Source organism: Ammospiza caudacuta, chromosome Z (genome assembly GCF_027887145.1).
Source record: "Ammospiza caudacuta isolate bAmmCau1 chromosome Z, bAmmCau1.pri, whole genome shotgun sequence".
Taxonomy (NCBI): domain Eukaryota; kingdom Metazoa; phylum Chordata; class Aves; order Passeriformes; family Passerellidae; genus Ammospiza; species Ammospiza caudacuta.
Window position 1 is genome coordinate 23,101,976 of NC_080632.1, and position 17,943 is coordinate 23,119,918.

A 17,943-nucleotide genomic window follows, 5' to 3' on the forward strand; every position below is an offset into this window, starting at 1 on the left:
GAACACTGGAGGAAACTTTCTTCTCCCAAGGCTGAAGTGGTTACAGGGACAGCTTGTCAGAGCACATTTGGTATGTAAATGTTAAGTCATGCTGAAGGAGACCTGACTCCACTTAAATTTCTCTCTCTCTCTTCTGTTCACCAAAGGCAGGAACTCAGGACAAGGGATTATTTCTATATTGGGAACTGTGCACTTCTAAAATAATGAAGTAAACTTAAAACCCAGAGGACTCTGTAGCATTTGGTGGCTTTAGAACTGCAGAAGTTGATATCAAGGAAAGGTAGTAGCTAATATTTATTCTACAGGCACTGTGCCAGCAGATCATGTAAACTGACTACCTGATCAAAAATTCTGAAGAAGAAAAAATTATGTAACATGTTCTGAAGATTTTAAAAGTAGTCTGCTGATGACCTTTACTTCAACAAAGTAACTTCTCAGCTCTGCTTTCTGGGCAGGGTAGAGGTATCTAAGCTATTTTAAGCTGCAGAGGGACAGCCTACTCAAAATGTCAATTAAATTATGCCACACCATAGAAGCTGAGGAATGTCTTTTAAGCAGAAATCTACATGGAATATGTGCAAATAGAAGTTGCTCTGCGAGAAAGGGAAATGTACCCAATTCCTTAAGGCTCCCTATTTAAAGATTCATAGAATGGCCTAGGTTGGAAGGGACCTTAAGGCCCCCCAGATCCAAGCCCCTGCCACAGCCAGGAATACCTTCTGCTACATCAGCCCATCAAAGCTACATCCAACCCGGCCTTGGGAGGGCAGCTTCCAGGTACCCACGTCTTCTTTGGGCAACCTCTGCCAGTGACTCACCACCCTCACATGAAAGAATTTCTCCCTAGTGTCTAATCTATACTTATTCTGCCTCAGTTTAAAGCCATTTCCCTTCATCCTGATACCCCACTGGAGAAGGACATCCATTTGTCAGGCATTATCCACTTAGTGAAGGCATATTGCTGACTGGTCATCAACAATTACCTAACTATTTTTCTTGTGCACTTCCATATTTTCCAGGAGTATCTGACCAATGATGGGTCCAGAAACATAGGTGAGACTTACTGGCCTGTAGTTCCCCATTCCATCCTTACATACCCTTTTTAAAATGTGGGATATATTTTCCCTTTTCCAGGCAATGGGGACATCACCAAACTGCCACAACTTCTCAAATATCCTGACAGTGACATTGTCTTAGTTACTTCCTTTGTCATTTCTTTCAGGATCCATGGGTGAATCTCATCAAGTGCTATGGATTTGTGCACCTTCAGGTTTCTTAGATGGTCTCAGAACTGATCTTCTCCTATAGCAGGTGTTTCTCCAGTCCCTTTACTTTCTGTGACTTCTGCAATTTGGGCTGTGTGGCTGAAGCACTCACAGAGGAGACTGAGTCAAAAAATTCAAGTGCCTTATTCTTCTCTATATTTCTGGTAACCAGGTCTTCTGCTCCCTTCAAGAGAGGGCCCATATTATCTCTAGTCTTCTTTTAATCACCAGCGTACCTACAGTAAATTTTCCTGTTGCTCTTGATATCCTTGGCGAGTTTTAATTCTATCAGGACTTTAGCTTTCCTAACCTTATCCCTGGTTGCTCAGACAGGATCTTTGTATTTTTCCCAGACTGCTGTCCTTTCTTCCACCTCTGTGCACTTCCTTTTCATGTTTGAATTTGTCCAGGAGCTCTTCATTCATCCACACAGGCCTCTTGATATTTTTGCCTTACTTCCTCCTTACTGGGGTGCGTCGTTCCTGAGCTAGGAGAAGGTGATCCTCGAATATCAACCAGCTTTCTACGGCCTCTCATCCCTTCAGGGAGTTATCACATGGTACTCAACTAAGCAAATCCCTGAGGAGGCCAAAGTGTGCTCCTCTGAAATCCAGAGTAGTGAACTTGCTATGTGCCTTCCTCACTGCCCCGAAGATCTCAAATTCCACCACTTTGTGGTCACTGTAGTCCAGGCTGCCCTTGGGCTTTCCATTCCCCACTGACCTCTACTTCTGGTGAAAACAAGGTCCAGGATAACACCTTTCCCTGTTGGCTTCTCGGTCACTTGGAGAAGGAAATTGTCATTGTGTTCCAGGAATCTCCCAGATTGCTTATGTCCTGCTATATTCTCCCTTGAACTGCTCTCAGGGTGATTCAAGTCCCCTCTGTGGACCTGGCTTGTGAATGTGAGGCTGCTCCTGTGTGTCTACAGAGGGACTCATCTGCTCAATGTTCCTGGTCAGGCAGCCTGTAGTGAGCCCCTGCTACAATGTCACCTGTCTCTGCCCTGCCTTTAATCCAGATCCATGAGCTCAGCTGGTCCTCATCCATCCCAGGCAGAACTCCATCCACTTCAGCAAGTCCTTGACATGGAACAGAGAGCAACACTTCCTCTGTAGAAAATAACCCCATCCTGGAGACACACAAAACCAAAAATCATTGCATCAATAATTTATTCTGATTTCTGCCCAGGAACTGCAAGCATATCTCCTGCATTTGATTGCTGCAGTAGGTCAATGATTTCTTCATTGTCCAGAATGTTTCCATGAGAATCTTTCTGAGAGTTTTGTTCTCAATGGCCCAGATTTTTGTACTTTTTTTGGCAGCATTGGTTCTCACAGTGATTTGAATCCTTTGATCTTCAAGCTCTGATGTCCACAGATGTACATCATCACTAGGGAAGATTTGTATTTCTGTTGGTTGCCCTGACACTTGTGATCCTTGTTTTCCTTTCCTTCAGTTCAAGACTTCAGAAAGTCTCATTTTACCTCAACAAAACTAAAACAGATCCTTCTTTGTTTATTCACCCCTTAAGTGTCATAAAGGGATCACCATAGAGAGTCTCACACTTCTGCTTCATCCTGGTGTTGATGCAGGGCTCAAGTTCAGCCCAATTAGAGGCTTCATTTGACAGAGCTGTCAACTCCTGACAGCCAAAAAAGCACTGCACCCACTCCTTATTAGCAATTCTACAGACAGAGCAGGAGCCGTTCTCCTAATACCTGGACGTACAAACTTCCAACACTTGCCGCAATGGGAGTGTCCGTCTCTCACACCACACTCTACCTGTGCTGCCTTCAGTACACTTCTAAGTTCAAGTTCTTGAAGACAGAACCTTGGAAAAGACATGCTTAATCTTTTCTCCATCATCTCTGCTGCTGCACAGTCTGCGGACCTTTTCCTACAGCTTCTTCAGCTGGCAGCACCATTTCTCAGCACAGGCACACTCCCTGCAGCATAGGGAGCCTCAGCCCACTGCTCCATTCCCAGCCAGAGCCTTAGGCTCTCCTGGAAGGCAGCATGCACCCACCAGAGCTGTGACAGGGTAACAGCTCCAGGGCCACAGGGACAGGAGCCCCACAGCTGTTGAGGGCTGCTCTGTGCTGAGGACACATGTGCCTTCCTCAGCCAAGCTGCTGAGCCCCATTCTGTGCTGCCTGCTCTGCAAACTGCCGCCTTTCTTGGCTGCCTCTGAGCTCTTCCTCTGTTAGCTGGCCCCTCTTACCAAAGGACCTCAACTACAGAACAGCCTGGCAAACAGCATCCTTCACATGTATATAATAAATATGCCCATTGTGCTAAAAATGACACAGCATTAACTATAAAATTAAAAAGCAGTCACAATTCCATTTAAAAAATAAAAATACACAGCATTAACTATAAAATTAAGAAGCAGTCACAATTCCATTTAGAAAAATCAGAAATACACAGCATTGAGAATCAACCATAGCAGTGGCATAGAAACAACTAACAGGCAACAATTTTCAGGGTTAAAAATTAAGAAGTGTCTTATGGACTAGAGTTTGGCATAAATGGGCTATAAAATCTTCACATAGAATGGATTTCAGAGAGTAAACCTCATGATAGAAACTGCTTTCCAGTAGATTTTAATTTTCTGAGTAAAACAGATTTAAAGGAATAAATAGGAGATTATGGCACTCAGGTATTGAAATTACCTCATCAAACATTTTAGCATGGTTGACCTAGAACTCTTTTTTATGTTTCCAGAAGAGCAGAAACTATTCTTCTGAGGACTACTTGGATAGTAAAGACAAACCATCCTGGGTAGCTGTAACAAAGTATTCTTGTAATTATGGTTTTGAAGACTCTGGGCAATACTCTACATTTTTGACCCCAACAACACTTTGGGAGGAAGCACTTTTCTGCTATACTACTACCTGTTGAAATTATTAGATTAGGATTCTCATTTATACAATGTCAGTCTTAGTTCAAAGAGGATTTCTTTCTTTTTCCTGGCTGCTGTGATACAGGGAGAGGTCACACATTAGGCAGTCAAAAGTTCTGGTCACAAAACTGTTTTCATCTCTCCCCAGGGAAGAAGGTGAAGACAAAACATCCAAGAAGAAGTTTCTTAGCTATGGTTTACAGGAAGAAACTAGAATTTTGATGTGATTTGTGTCTTCTGAATGCCACCTGCTGGGTAGGCAGGAAAGTGTGAATTCTCTGTAGCCTGTCCAATAAACAACAACAGGAAAGGGGTGTCACTGTGTACAGTTTCTCTCCAGATATGTCAGTACACTTACTGCTTCCTCCAAAGCTTTTCTTGCTTTGGCTTTCGTAGATCTGCTTTCTGTAGTTTCTCTTCCTCTGCCTCTTTGTCCTTCTTAGAAGGCATCAAGAATCTTTGTCACCTTTTTCTCTCACTGTAGTCTTGTCTGTGGGGGTTTCCATCAATAATTAAAATCAAACAGCGCTGCTATGTTATCTTAAAATTAATGTCCTTCCACCAAGATGGTTTCCAGAATCACAGTCTTAAGTTCTGCTGTTTTCTCATTTTTCCCCATCATATGTATTTTTTTTTAATAATAAAGCATTTTATGTTCAGAAACCAGGAAATATGTCTTAGATTAACAGATTTACCCCTTGAGGTTATTAGGCAGAGATAATTATCATGAGTTTCTTGTTTCACATTACCTCACAAACTGAGAACTGCTCTCTAGGAAAAGCAGTTTTCGGGGGGGTTTTTCTCCTGCTTTTTTAGACAGCATCTCTGGTCTTGTTTGTTACACAAGGAGTGATTACTGTAGTTTGTCCCCCAAAGGGCAAAGCGCTCAAAAAGCCCATGAACTTTTCATTTGGTTAAGCTATTGACAGTAGCCAATAGTTTTGAAGAATTTGGTATGTATTTTTGAAGAATTTGGACTGTTTTAGGTATGAGGCCTGCTCGGTACCCTTGAAATATTAGGCCCTGAAAAAGAATCATTGGAAAAGTAAAACATTGATTATAGTACATCATTAAGGACGAAGATGATGTTGTTATTGCTCACTTAAAGGGTGGCTTATTTTGTCTGCACCTTCTTACAAAGTATTTGACTACATTTATATAGAAAAGCACTCAGAGATATATAAAAATGTATTTGATTTTAAGGACACTCCTTTGTCTTTTTTTTCCTCTTTAATTTTTCTCTTTTTGTATTGCCATGCGAAAAGATGCATATTTGGACCTTCCTATTCCTCTTTCTCCCTCATCTAAGAACACTGTTTCTACAAGGTAAAGCAAGTTAAATTGGCTGCAACATTAAACTTCAGCCTTTCCAACTGATTAGTAATCATTCCTCTGATGATGCTAGAAAATAATTCAGTTTTGACTATGAACTTAGGTCACCTTTCTGAAATACTTATTTACCTACTGACTTTCACTACAAGCAGGCTATCAATATTTTATCCTGACCTGACATATCACTGTATTAATCAGAAATCCTACACAGTGATTTTTTCAGTTATAGAGCAAATGTTATATCCTTCTCTGTTCAAATGAAATAAAAAAAAAGATTAATAAATGGTTCTGAGTAAAATTTCTCTTTTCCTTCTTTCAAAATACGTATCTTGATTTCCATGCAAAATGCTGTCTGTATATTTCAATCTGGTATTTCCACTTCTGTTTAAGTCTGATAGTTGCCTATCTAATCCTTCCTTTTCAAATATATTATAGGATTCCACAAACTACGTCATTCAAGAACTTCTGTATTGCAATCTACAGGTAAGACTGTACATGCATTCAATTACCACTTGCAACACTGAAAATTGACAAAGTGACCACAAAAATTTGAATTAATCGCATAAATACTCACATTATAAATCCTATGGGAGACAGAGAAAAAAATTTGAAAAGCATTGCAAACTATTAAAAAGGACCAAAAAAAAAATCCATGATCTCGCCTTCAAATCCACAAAAATTCCAAACACATTCTTCACAGTTTCCATTTTATGTCTCTAAGTCATAGACTCAGAAAGTCATAGCATCTTTGATACTATGTGGGTATGGTTCATGGATCACCTTCAACATGAAAAAGTCCTGATAGAAGCCAAAGACACAAAGGCATGAGAGCTTTCAAATGTCCATAAAAGGGAATTTAGACTGCAAATAAGGAGAGATTTGGAAACACTTGAATAGAAGGATGATCACTGAAACCCTTTTCATTGTAGAGAAGACCTGAGAAGCTGACAAAAACAACTGCTTTTGATATAAAAAATCACCATGGATAACGACTTCTCGTGAAGGGATTAATATGGACAGGTAGCCTCCTATGCTGGTTTTTGGTTTAGACAAAGCAGAGCTCCTGAGAAGGATGTGCTCTGTATTGTGTATCCAAGCCAGGGACAAAAAGCTATGCAGCATCCCTAGTTAGGCTGCAATCCCAAGGCAAGCCAACCCGTGACTGTCTGTCCAGCTGCTGGAGCTCCTGGTCCCAGCACTCAGTATGGGAGCATTCCCAGTAAATTACAACTGTCTCCTTCTGGTTTAGGTTACTACAGATTATCTTCAGTGTTAGGATTTACACAGTTTGTTTGTTGCCACATCAGCCAGATCTTCATGCAGCCTATCAGTTCCAAACTCAGTGTAAATTATCTGAAGAAAATAAAACTGGAAAAACTGGAAAACTATATAAAATACTATATAAAACTGGAATAAAACTGCAAAAACTATATAAAGTAGCACAGTTCTAAAACATCTTGAAGTCTACTGGTTCACATTTTCAAAATTAGAAATGCGGCAACTCACTTATATTTATTTTTATGTAAAAACCCCTGATTCTTAAAATCCATGCTTGATTTTTCCAGTGCACTCACACCCTTATCTCAATTTTCAGTTTAGTTTTTCAGCTCATTAAAAGCTCCACCCTCTCATCGTTCAATATAGGTTACGATTGGCAATCAACTTATTCTAATTACAATTAAATTATGTTTCATGCCTCATTTTCTGTCAAATCACTCTCACAATGCAAGTGGAATATTTCAGGTATTGTTATCTCTTATCTCATAAACATATCCTTACCTACTTGCATGCCAAATTAATTCTTCCTACCTCTACAATGAGATATCTTCTGGGACTATGTAGAAAGGAATTCCTAAAAAGTCCAAAGTTTCCTCTCACTGACTTTTTGTTGAAGTCAAACAAAACACAATAAAACCTTTGCTTGTCAGAGAAGAGTGGAAGTATCTTTGTGAAAGGTGGTTGCCTCTGAAACCTCTTCTGATAAAGAGTTAAATGATCTGCTCTTTTTGATGAAGACAATCTAGCTTAAATTCCTTTTCATTCCTTAAATTCCTTTTAAGCATAATTGTTTTGATGAAATTCATTGTTTTAAAAAAATTCAGGGCTGGAGTTTAGTGTAAAACAAATGGTGTCAGTGACAGATTCCTTTCCCCTTTGTTCCTTGGAGCCGAATGATCAAAATGTTGTGTGCGATTTACCCTCCCCTGGGACCTGCAAAGAGGCAGCAGAATAATTAGTGCTCCCTGTTATTGGTATCGTACATGTATATCTGCTAACTCTTGAACTACCATGGGACCTCACTTGTCTATCCAAGAAATCTCACTCAAGGGGGAATAAATTAATTTCAGCTGTTACAATTAATATGTAAACTGTGCCTTTGAAAGCAGGCTTAAAAAAAAATTATATTTCAATGGGTTTTTTTTTTATTGCTTTTGTTAGAAAGGGCTGAATGACCTTACTCCACAAACAGGTACTAAGGAAGACATTACATATATTAGAATAAGAAAGAGCTGACAGGAAGCTAGAATGTTTTCTGACAACATTGCTGCTGGAGAAGTTGTACTGTCAAATCCTTGCCAGCCATTGCAGCTACAATTGTTATTAACAGCTCCCAAACATTAGCAGCTTGCTCTGCTGAAAAACACATCAGCTACTTCTGTGACAAACAGATCAAACTTCCACTTATCTTTTTATTTTCAGAATTTTTAGCAGGTCCTCTTAAGTATTTAGACCTCAAAAGCTGCAGTCATTACAGTGTTATATGTAGTTCAGATTATTCACAAGGGGAAACTTGCTTTTTGACAGTCAGAGACCACAGCTGGACAGAACACTCTTTTATTAATATAGTAATTTCCAGTCATTTCATAATAAGTGATGAAAATTAATTTTCCTGCTAAATGTAAAGGCACATGGAGGACCAGGATGTGATTTGTGGCAGCCAGCATGGCTTCACTGAGGACAAGTCCTTCCTGGGCAGCCTACAGTGGCCTTCTCTGACAGAGTGGCTCCACCAGCGGACCAGCTGCAATTTATCTGAACCTCTGCAAAACCTTTGACACAGTCCCCCACACTATTCCTCTCTCTAAACTGCAGGGAGATGTATTTGATGAGCAGACTGAGAAAATGGTTGGATAATTGCATCCAGAGGGTGGTTGGTTAATGGCTTAGAGTCTCGATGGACATCAGTAATAAGTGGTGTCCCCCAGGGGCCCATATTGGGACCAGTGTTACTTGATGTCTTTATTAGTGACACAGATGAAGGGATTGAGTGCACCCCTAATGAATTTGCACATGACTCCAAGGTGGGTGGTACAGCTGACACTCCTGGAGGACTGGATACCATCCAGAGGGATTGGGATGCTGCAACTAGGTCACCCTGATGCATTCTCTTCTCAAGGCTGAATAATCCCAATTTTCTTAGCCTTTCCTCACAGAAGAGATGCTCCATCCTTCACCAGAGCAGAGCAGAGGGGCAGAATCCCCTCCCTGCCCTGCTGCCCACGCTGCTCTGGATGCAGCCCAGGACACGTTTGGCTCTCTGGGTTGGGAGTGCCCATGACTGGCTCATGTCCAGCCTCTCACCCACCAGCACCCCCAAGTCCTTCTCACAGGGCTGCTCTCCATCTGCTCATGCCCAGCCTGTGCTGATGCCCTAACACTAATGCAGCACCCTGAATTTGGCCTTATTAACCCCTCATGAGATTTCTACTGGCTCACTTCTCTTTACCTGGCAAATTCTCACATTTTTTGTCTCAAAAGCGTTCACTTGAAACAAGGAACACAAGCTTCATTGTTGTTTTGTTGTTTAATTTTGTGTAACCTCTGAGGTTTTCACTATGCAATAGGATATAGTGTTAGATCAAAGGAACACCATCCTACAGATCTAGTCATGCTGCAGACATCTGGATAATACTTTCTTTCGCATCTTCATGCTGTGAAACTTAAGAGAAAAGCCTGTTGAGTCAGTAAAAAAACAACCAATCAACCCCCCTCAAAAAAACTTCAAACAAACAAACAAACAATCCCCAAAACAAAACCAAAACCAACAAAACAAAAAGCCCCCAACAAACCAACTGAAAAAAAACCACCAAAAAAGTCCATCCCACAAAATCCACTAAGCATGAAAACAGAGTGGGTACTAAAGAAAGAGTAAGTGAGGACAGATAGGAAGGAAAAAATATTTTCATGGCATTTTGTATGGACTCTCAAAGAGCAGGTAAATACTTAAATCAGGCAAGTAATTTTTAACCATCACTCTAAATCATAGATAGTCCCAAGATGACCAAACTTCTACAGTATTCTTTATATTGCCTAGTTCAAGGTCTAAATTAATCAAGGCAAGAGATTTTACTATCTCAGACATGTTAACTGTCTTCTATGATCTAACAATGACAAATAAATCACACTTCAAAAAGACATTCAACTTTCAGGAAAGTCAAAAGTGGTAAAATTTTGAAAGGAAAACAAAAAATCATTCAAATAAACCTGTAGTGCTTCTTCACTGCCACAATTTAATATTTTGCCATTAGGGTTGACAAAAGAGAAAAATTACTTGGGGCAGGAGGAATTGCCAAATTTTGAGAAGCTCCCCAATGAGCAATTTTTATTAGTTCCATAAAGGCAGTTGTTGTCTGTTGCCATTTCTTTTTAGCTGTGTTCTTTGGGTTCCTCAAAATGTCATCTTCTGTTTATTTTATATCAACATGTTTTTATGGGTAGGTAACTGCTGTTTAGATTATGGAGTGAATATACTTTGTGAGAAAAAGGATGGTTGCATTGCAGGCAAAAATATTGATAATAAAAGCCAGTTTACAGCTCAGCAGAAGAGCCTGGATTTGTTCAGTTGAACTGTCAGGGCTAAGCCTAGATGTGAATTAAATGTGCATAGGTTTTCTTTCTATCACTGCTAGTAAGTTGCCTGAATGGTAATATACTACAAATATAAGCTAAAATAAATTGTAATGCCAGACTATATGGGTGTGATTGAGCATCACATTAGAAAAAATACTGGCAATAATTTTTAAAACTTTGCCATATAAGAGGTTACAAGGGAAAAAAAACTGAACTATGAGATACCTCAATTTTGTGGTCAGCTGTAAAAGTTTAAGGACCACATTTGTTAAAAGCAAAGTCACCATGGTGCTTAATATATAATTAGAATCATGAACAATAGCATCATGAAATATTTTAGGCCAAAAGAAACCTCCAGGATCTTGTATATGAACCTTCTGCTCAAAGTGGGACTAATCAAGTTAGGTCTCCTGTCCAGTAGAGCACTTCTCTGTACTTGTCCAGTAGAGTGTAAAGTATCTCCAAGGATGGAGACTTAAAAATCTCTGTGAGCAAACTATTCCAGTATTTTCTCACCCACACAGCAAAAAAAAGGACAAGGCAAAAAAACCCCGACCCCAAACAACTTAGAAGACTCCTTAGAGTCATGTCTAGGCAAATCAACAGACAAACCCTGTTCTCTCAGACATTGTTAGTGCTCTCTAAGACATTGTTAAAATGTCAGGTGTTAACAACCCCCTCACTACCTTGGTAGCGTTCCAGTGAAACTAACTCTAGGATATCAAAATCTGCAGCAGAAAGTATTTCAAAATGTTGATATTCAAATAAAGAAATAATTAGAAAAACAATTACCTCAAATGTATTTCTTCGTCTTTTCCAATTTGGATTCAATAATCTCTTGTGTACTTGATGCTGTTTGAACAGAGCAATTTAGATACATTGGCACATAGCCTGTTTATCTTGTATTAGTTGTAGCTACAGACATCAGAAAGAAAAAGAACCCTTTAGTAACAACTATAGCGCGTTTCCAGCTACAGGTGGAGTATATCCATGAGTATAGTTGAATGCCTCCATTTTATGCCTAGTTATGGAATACTACACATGATATAATTCAAAGTAATGGAAGATATGAAACAGATACAAGTCCTTCATTCACTTTTCCAGGTCACCTTGCAACAGGCTGCTGCACTGCTCCCCTCCACTTCGAGGGACACACAGCAGCACAAACCAATGTACCCAGGATATTGGACATCAGACCAATATCACTTGGTCTGCTCAGCCTGGAGGAAACTGAGAAGAGACCTCATTGCAGTTACAAGTTCCTGCGATGTCTGCTGCTTTGGAACAATGAATTACGATATTATCCCAGAAACTTTTTTCTACCAAAACTAGGTATTGCAGGGGAAATCTGCAATCTGCGAGGTGAACTGCACTGGCATCAAACTCTGGAGCAGTGGGTTGCATCAAGCACCACAGGGAGTTTTCCTAAACTGGCAAAAATTCAATCTCAGAGCAGAGAGAAGTTCTTAAGTAAGGACTGCTGGTACTCTGACAAGAGGCAGCTCCAATCCCATGCAGGCAAAACTGGGAGTGGCAGCAGCCAGATCCCTGCATGGATCCCTCTGCATGCACCACAAGGGATGTGGGGAACCTCGACAGAGCTCCCACAGATTCATGCATCCGTCTGGATGGCAGGGTGCGGGGAGGGCCAGAGCCTGTCACCGGTATTTGATGGCACTTGTGTGAGGTGCCCCTAGCTCAGCCAGCAGACAGGATGCTCAGTCTTGTGTCAGAGCTAAGAGAGGCTGCAGAATGGCTAAGAGGCATCAGGGACAAGGATGCTCTTCTGAAGAGGAGATTGACTGGTGGAGCCATGCTCAGCCACCCCTGAGATAAGCTCCCCAGCGGGCTGCGCCGCAGGAAGGGAAGGATCCTTCACCCTCTCAACCCCTGCAGAAGGAGAGGACCTAATAGATGGGGTGAGATGTAATCAGATTGCTTCTTGGGGTGGCAGGTGAATCCACTCCTGGCCAGCATAACCAGGGCAGCAATTCTCCCCTGTACTCAGCACTGGTGAGGCCACCGCTCAAGTTCCATGAGCAGCTCTGGGCCCCTCATGGCAAGAAGGACATTGAGGTGCTGAAGTGTGTCCAGAGAACGGCAGCAGAGCTGGGGAAGGGTCTGGAGCACAAGTTTTATGAGGAACAGCTGAAGGAGCTGGCATTGTTTAGCCTGGAGAAAAGAAGGCTCAGGATGACTTAATTGCTCTCTACAAATTCTGTAAAGGAGATTGTGGCCAGGGAAGTTTTAGCCTCTTTTTCCAGAGGAAGATTACTAGGAATTAATGCATCCAGTATACCTGCTGAAATGAAGAAATACATTATAGAGCCATTTTCTGATGGAGTGTATAATACAGCTTTCTTAGGATTATCCAAGTTTCAACAGATGCAGGGATTAAGAAACATTTGTTCAGTTCATGACTAAAAAATAAAACTTACACATTTCAAATATTAGTGAAATTTCCAGAGAATACTAAAACAAAGCTGCTTTTAATTTTCATTTATTTGATTGCTTCAAAGTACAGAAAAGTAAAACCTACACATTTAAATACAGTCCTAGGAAATGTATAATCACTCTAAGAAATAGGAGAAAACCAAACAGGCTATTACTACTCAAAGCATAATTCTGTAATAACTTCCTTATTAGGAATTAAATATTACACAGAGCTATACAAGAACAGATAACCTTAAACATCTGAGCACTTTTTTCCTTTTTTTTACACACATAATTTTACTAGCACTGCCCCAGAACAGTTTGTGTATAATTACATCTCCATAGGTGTGGCCTACCTGAAATTTGCAATGGTGTTTTTGAGCAATGTTGGGCATTAGTGGCATTGAACCAAATTTCAGGTTTATTATTATCTAGCTCTTCTTGGAAGACCAACTAAAGGAGGAAAAAATTGTGAGTTTCAGTGGAGTAAATGCAACTAGAGAAAAAGTCTATTTTTTAAACATTTATGTCATAATCTTTAATGCAACACAACATTAGGTAGTTCTGATTTTCCTGAAAAACAAGGAGAAACATTTGAAGAGTTGCTGTAGACTTTTCTGTGCCAGCTGGTGGTGGGTTGATCCTGGTGGGATGCCAGATGCCCACCAAAGCTGCTCTATCACTTCCACTCCTCTATGGAACAAGGGAAAAAAATATAACCAAAAGCTTACAGGCTGAGATAAGGACAGGGAGAGATCTTCCAGCAATTACCATCATGGAGGGAACAGACTTGGGAAAATAAGTTTAATATATTAAATCGGAGTAGGGTAATGAGAAATAAATCTTAAAACACATTCACTTCACCCTCCCCTTTTTTCCAGGCTCAGCTTTACTCACAAACTCTCCAGCTCATTTGCACCTCCCCAGTGGATCAGGGGAAGAGGGAATGGGAGCTGTGGTCTGTTCATCACATGTTGCTTCTGCTGCTCCTTCCCTCGTGGGAAGAACTCCTCACACTCTTCACCTGCTTCAGTTTGGAGTGTCTCCCAAGGGAGACAGTATTCCATGAACTTCTCCAATGAGGGTCTTTCCCAAAGGCTGTAGTTCTTCAGAAACTATTCCAACATCGATCTGTTCCCTGTGGTGTAGTCCATCAGGAAAAGGCTGCTCCAGGGCGAGTGCCTCCTGGGGTCACAAATCCACCAACAAACCTGCTCCAGCATGGGTTCTTCTCTCCAGGGAGCCACAGGTCCTGCCAGGAGCCTGCTTCAGCCTGGGCTTCCCCAGGGGCCACAGACTCCTCTGGGGGTCCACTGCCCTGTGGGGGCTCTCCACAAGGTGTAGGTGGATCTCTTCCAAAAACTCTTTCCAAGGTCCCTGGGTTCCAACAGACAGATTATCCCAGGATTCCAACCCTGTGCGGGTTCTCCACAAGGTGTAGGTGGATCTCTTCCAACAACTCTTTCCAAGGTCCCTGGATTCCAACAGACGGATTGTGATGCGAAGGCAGTAGTGCAACAAAGGAGCTAATGAAAACTCTAACATAACTAACAGAAAATGCCAGAGCTTTGAGCCAGTGGCATCCAATTACCTCCTCCAGCTGTCTGAGCTGCGAACTTCCAGGTTCCTCCAGGCTGCCATGTAACCTTTTCCAACATGACAAAGACACATGTCACTGAGTTTGTATTACATATTTTGAATGTTAAGCAGTGCTATCTACAAGGTCTGCCAGCCAATAAATACAATTTACCAAGACAAAGCTACATTTTAAGAAATGTGTATTTTTTAGAATAGGATGAAGGAGCTTTTGTTCAAATGTTTCCGAAGCTAATACAGTATATTCCCATCAGAGCATACCCCATATTATGTCTTTGTCCAAGGTAATACTACTTGTGGACATTTTCATTTGAAAACAGTTCAGCTGTTTTCAAGGACATATAAAGCTACCAAGAGTCTGGTTGAAAATGAATAGGGATGTATGTCTTCATATAAGCACATCCATAGAAACATTTGACAAAACATACTGCAAACACTATTACAAGGGTCTAAAGGGAGATGGAAAAAGTTTATGGAAGCAAAATCTGTAAGATGTTACTAAGTACACATCTAGCTTACAAAAGTGCCAAAGCCAAGAACTGTTGACAGTTGAGAAAATTTCCATACCCCGGCCTGTCCTGTGCATCTGTGTATTCATTGTCCTCACCATAAAAGCAATTTTGGGACTACTTGCCTAAGTTTTCCATGTTCCTGCACCACACAGTGCTGCCAAGAGCAGAACAGTCTGTTCTCTGTTCTTTCTACTTCTTACACAGAGCTTTGATGATGTTTTCACTTCACTACCGTATACACAGGCAGATGCTTCACCTTTCTGAATAGGCTTTTCTACCCACTCCTCAACCCCTGAATATGGACCAAAAAGCTTAACTTGTCAGTGGAAAGGAACAGACCCTGAAGGGGTCTATAATATTACAGACTTGAGATACATTCAATCAGTCATAATAATTTTCACAAGAAAAATAACATGCTCAGTTATTGAACAGACCTGTACTCCGGAGAATACTGTTTAAGAAACTGAGATTTCTAGTTCTGAACACTGCAACTGTAAACAGAATCACAAAATGGTTCAGGTCAGAAGGGATCACCATGGACCACCTGGTCTGACCACCTTGCTCAAGCATGGTCATCCTAGAGCACTTGGCAAAGGATTGTGATCCGGTGGTTCTTGAATATCTGCAGTGAGGGACACCGTGCACCTTCTCTGGGCAATCTGTTCCATGCACAGTCATCTGCACAGTAGCAAAGTTCTTCTTCAGTTCAGGTGGAACTTCCCGTGAGTCAGTTTCTTCCTCTTGCCCTGTTGCTGGGCACAAAGAACATGGTCTCATCCATGCTCCTGACACCCTCCCTTGAGATATTTATAGATATTGGTGAGGTCCCCTCTCAGTTATTTTTTCTTGAGGCTGAACAAGCCCAGCTGTCTCAGCCTTTCCTCATTAGAGAAATGCCCCTTTCTAACCTATGTTAGCAAGTAGAGATAAATTCCCAGTAGGCGGCACCAGGTCATCCTCACACAGACCATGACAGAGAATATTCCTCAAGAAAGTCAGTATCACAGTTTTGAAAGAACCATTTAGACAACATTTGCCCTAAATTTTTAAGTCTACAAATGAAGCAGATTCAAAAGCAGATCTTTAAAATATTATTATATGTTTCAACATTCAAAGGGTTCCACACTTACAGCTTGCTGTCCCTTCCTTGTTCTGTCTCGTAGTTCTGTGTTATGCACAAATCTCAAGGCACTTGGGTTTGTGTGTTTGGGAAACGCACAAACCAGACTTCCTCCTGGACTGCTGTTATTATTGACAGCACTCTAAGTAGCCTCTCATTTGAATATCTGTCAAATATGCTGTTTGCTCAAACAGAAGGATTAGACATCATAGTGAGAGAGAAAGCTTAGACATTATTACTTACAAATGAAACATGTATTATCTGTTAAAGAAAAATAACAAAGTTTTAGCAACTTCAAATATAAGACTTCAAATGCATAATTTCTTCCTCCATAGCTGTATTGGGTATTGCTCAATAATGTTAATTTTCTACATAGTAGCTTGTATGGTTCTATGTTTTGGATTGGTGCTGAAAATAGAGTGATATCCATGTGTTTTAGATACTGCTGAACAGTGCTTGAACAATGCAAGTCCTGCTCTGTTTCTCATGGTGCTTGGCCAGTGAGCAAGAGGGGAGTGCACAAAAGGTTGGGAAGGGACATAGCTGGACAGGTGACCCCAACTGACCAAAACAATATTCCATATTGTATGGCATCATGCTCAGCACATAAAGCTGGGGGGCAAAAAGGGAGAAAGGGTATGGGCACTTGGAGTTATGGTATTTATCTTCCCAAGCAATCATTACATGTGATGAAACCCTGCTTTCCCAGAGACAATTGAACAACTGCCTGCTGAAGCTTTGTTTGCACACACAGTTTTTGCTTTACCTATCAAACTGTCTTTGTCTCAACCCACAAGTTTTGTCACTTTTACCCTTCCAACTCTCTCTCCACACCACTGTGGGGGACTGAGCAAGTGGCTGTCTGGTTCAGCTGCCTGCCAGGACAAACTCACTACAGTAGTTCAGACACTCCTGCTGTCTAACTTTGCAGCAATTAAATGTCAAATCTTCTATTTTCTCTCTTCAAACAGATGAAGTCTGTGCTGTAGATCTTTCTAATTCAGTCTGACTACAGATAAGTCACTCACAGACCAGTGCAGAGAAAGAAGATTACCTGATGAGATTTCTCTATAAAGTCAGAAATCCTTGACAAATGCGTCATTGAGTTTCTCTTGCTAAGGACCTCTTTCTGTGTGCAAGGTGAATCAAAGTAGTAACCAGGAGAATATGCATTTGGTAGATATGTTGATAATATTTGCATGTTAATTGCCAGACATTCAGGTCTTGACCATGTCTGACAGAGTACATGGATTTATCATCCAGACAGTATGTGTTTGAAATGTTGTGTAACATCAAGAATTAAGGTGCAGCACCTTGATTCCATTGGGAGAATAACTGATATAAAAACCAAGAGTGATATATATCCCAAGAAGAGAAGTAAAACCAAAGAAACACAGATGATACTTTTTGTCACAGCACACCAGGAAGGAAAGGATTTTCTTCAAGAAAGGCAGAAGTACTGGGAGTGGGAGTGGCTTTCTCTCACAAGTATAGAGGCAGAAATAGAGCGGAGTCTCTCCTGCAGAAGGGTGATAGATATACAGCCAGCCTGATGTTTACTTATGGTCATTGAAAGGAATTTGGGGCTCTTGTGGTTTTATTTTCTGTGAAAGAGTCATGATTAAAGCACTGAGAAGGATTTGCATATGGCAAAGTCTTCAAGGTATGCCTCAAAAGAACAAGAGCTGTGGTCTGGCTGGAGTTCAGAGGAATTGGCTGCCAGGACTGTACGTACACTGGCCATTAATTCCTCTAATTCCTCCAAATACATGGCACTCTAGAGAGCTGAATATTGTGGGATTGACTTCTCATCTTTAATATAGGCAATGGTTTTATCTCTAAGTGTACTTTTCTCCCACATAATTTTATCAGTCGCATTCCAGCACTCAGATATATATTTAAGAATGTAATACTTCTATGTGGGGAGGG